The sequence below is a fragment of the Budorcas taxicolor genome, chromosome 3 (genome assembly GCF_023091745.1).
Source record: "Budorcas taxicolor isolate Tak-1 chromosome 3, Takin1.1, whole genome shotgun sequence".
NCBI lineage: Eukaryota > Metazoa > Chordata > Mammalia > Artiodactyla > Bovidae > Budorcas > Budorcas taxicolor.
In genome coordinates this window covers 19824128-19827322 of record NC_068912.1, presented here as the reverse complement: position 1 = coordinate 19827322, position 3195 = coordinate 19824128, and the positions used below count along the sequence as shown (strand labels likewise).

Sequence of the window (3195 nt, the reverse complement as noted above, 5' to 3'; positions counted from 1 at the left end):
GTAGGTTATCAGGTTAACAGCTAGACAGCCAGGCGATTGTGTAACTGATTGTGTAACCGCTGCCCGAGCTTTGGCTGTGGCCTCCACAAACAGGAAGTGGGGTGTTCCTGGCTGAAGTGGGGGGCCCTGGAGCCACAGCCACAGGGGGCGGGGGTGGGGGGTGCTGCTGCTGCTGCTAAGTCACTTCAGTTGTGTCCAACTCTGTGCGACCCCATAGATGGCAGCCCACCAGGCTCCCCCGTCCCTGGGATTCTCTAGGCAAGAACACTGGAGTGGGTTGCCATTTCCTTCTCCAGTGCATGAAAGTGAAAAGTGAAAGTGAAGTTGCTCAGTCGTGTCCGACTCTTCGCGACCCCCTGGACTGCAGCCTACCAGGCTCCTCCGTCCGTGGGATTTTCCAGGCAGGAATACTGGAGTGGGGTCCCCCCTTTTTCTTTCACCTGAAGCCTGATTTCTTTGGGACCCTGTAAACAGGCCCTGAGAACATTGACGGGGAAACAGGGAATTGAGGAAAGAAGTACTAAACCCAGTGAAGGGAAGGAAGAGGAGATGATGAACAACATGATGTATTTACAAAAGAAAGGAAACCTTGGTGTTCTTCACCTCTAGCAAAACAAAAGTGACAGGGAAGCAGTCGCAATTGGCCTGGGAGTGATATTGGGAAGAAAGAAAAATTAAGTTATGAAATCTCCCACGCACCAGCCCTTGTCTAGTGCCCAGTTTAACCCTTGTCCCAACCCGATCTTGTAAGTAAATCACCTTTTCTCTTACAAAGAAACTGAGGCTCAGAGAGGGTCAAGGCAACTGACAGATGGTATGGCAGGATTTCCATCCAGATCTGTCTGAGTCAGGAGCTCACAGTTTTTATAATCATTCCTTGGCATTTCTGTGTTTTGTTTTGCTTTGTTTGGTTGAAGGAGGAGGGTGGGGAGCACAGAAGGAATGTGGAAAGCTGTGGTGTTTTGTTTCTGAGAAATCTCAGGACGTGGAGAATTTTTCTCTGAAAGGGGGAGAGGAGTGAGGAAGCAGATGTCCTCAGCTTGGAACTGTGCAGTCTTGGTGGAGGGAGTGGTGAAGACTCCCTTGTGCTCCAGGAAAGACTAGGAGCATGTACATCTGAATGCCAGCCTGGTTACCTTTGGAAAGAGGCAATGAAAGGAAAGGGATAATTTTCCATTATTTAAAAAATATGCTTGTGCATTTTGAAAGATAACCAACATGGGGAATTCCCTGGTGGCCCAGGGGTTAGGACTCAGTACTTTCAATGCTGTGACCCAGTTTCAAGCCCTGGTCAGGGAACTAAAATCCCACAAGCTACACAGCCAAAACAAAGCTGTGGCCAAAAAGAAGAAAAGAAAAGAGAACAAGTATGTGTTACTTTTGTAACCAAACTCCAAGTAAAGGTATTACAACAAAACAAACACATATATATATTAATATTAGAGAGAGAAAGGAAGGAAGGAAGGAAAGCAGGGTGGAAGATCAGTGTGTTGCAGTCAGGGCCACAGTGGGGTCCCATGCCTTGGAGAAGGACTGGCTCTGGACCCTTCACACAGCAGCTGTCTCACTAACCTGTCTGCGCTCTCCTTTGGAAGACAAACGTGTGCGTGGTCATGCATGCATTCAATCGCCACAAACACCCTGTTTTGGTAGGCAAAGTGGTCAACAAGACATAATTTCTATCAAAGAGGTGACATTCTAAGGGAGACGGCCTTAGAATATTATCGAATATCTTAGATAACAATTAATCAAGTAAATGTATAAATAAATAGGATCATTTCATATACGTTCTAGGGTGCTTCCCTGGTGGCTCAGATAGTAAAGAATCTGCCCACAATGCGGGAGAGTTGGGTTCAATCCCTGGGTCAGGAAGGTCGCCTGAAGAAGGGCATGGCAACCCACTCCAGTATTCTTCCCTGGAGAATTCCATGGACAGAGAGCCTGGTGGGCTATACTCCATGGGGTCACAAAGAGTCAGACATGATTGACTAATGCTTCCATATAGTGCTAGGAAGGAAGTCCGACAATGTCAAGGTGATAGAACAACATTCGATAGGGCTCTCTGGTATATACAGGGACAGATTTGTGTGCAAAAGAGCAGCATAAACAAACGAAGAGCCCAAGAACACACGAAGGTATACAAAAATGTCTGTAGCACACAAAGTAGCAGCCTATGGCAGCCTGGAGCAGAACTGGCTGGACAGGTTGAGGTTTTAACCAGCTCAGAATTTCTGAGCCCTGCCTTGCTCATTTCTCCGCACTCTCAGAGGAAGAGAATTTTACTGAGAACCTGTTACCAGGTGTGACTGGTGCCAGGCTGGGCGCTGCATGCTAGCAGCAGGCCCACAGCAAACTTGGAGAGGCAAGGAGCTTTTTTCTTCATCCCGCATTAATGAGACAGAATCTTACTAATGTATCCAGCTGCTTACCCTCATCTCGCAGTATCTCCTGTCTCTGAACAATGCTGAATTCAGAGCTTGCTGCCCAGACCGACAACAAAGCTCAGAGAAGAGAAATAAAGAGAAAACCACAGTGCCCTCTGCCAGGGCTTCCTGCAAAGGGCAGAATGTGAGAGAGCCTCCTTCCTACCTCTAATACACGCAGAAATATCCTCCCTCTGGGCTGCAGCCGGTGCTTGAAACTTCACCACCCACCGTTTCTGTCTTTGTCTTGTGGGGTGACCTCTTCTCACCCCTGAGCTGCAAGGATTACCCCTGGGGTGGTAAACCTCAAGCACCTTAGCAGTGTGGTCAGATGTATGCCTCCCAGTGGGCAGTGCTGAGGAGTGGCTATTGGTCTAACGGCAAGAGCAAGGGAGACTCTAAAGAGGGGATAGAAAGTGCTTTAAAAGCGCTTAATTATTTTGTCTCTATTTCTCTTTTTCCCTTATTTATTTATTTTTTCTGGCCATGCCGGGTGATGCATGGGATCTTAGTTCCCCTCCTCCTCCTTCTTTTTGTATACAGTCGTGTAGTCCATGCGACCCCCTGGACTACAGCCTGCCAGGCTCCTCTGTCCATGGAATTATCCTGGTAAGAATACTGGAGTGGGTTGCCATTTCCTACTCAATGGACTCTTCCTGATTCAGGGGTCGAACCTGCGTCTTCTGCATTGGCAGGGGGGTTCTTTACCTCTGCACCCCCTGGAAAGCCCCGTAATTCACCTGCCAGGGATCAAACCCACACCCCCCGCCTT

The 3195-nt window shown here is 48.3% G+C and overlaps 1 non-coding gene across 1 annotated transcript; it reads left to right on the top strand.

Moving 5' to 3' along the window:
- Positions 1 to 1227: 1227 nt before the first annotated feature.
- Positions 1228 to 1299, top strand: TRNAE-UUC (transfer RNA glutamic acid (anticodon UUC)). The gene has a single exon. It is a non-coding gene; the product is annotated as a tRNA-Glu (tRNA).
- Positions 1300 to 3195: the final 1896 nt, after the last annotated feature.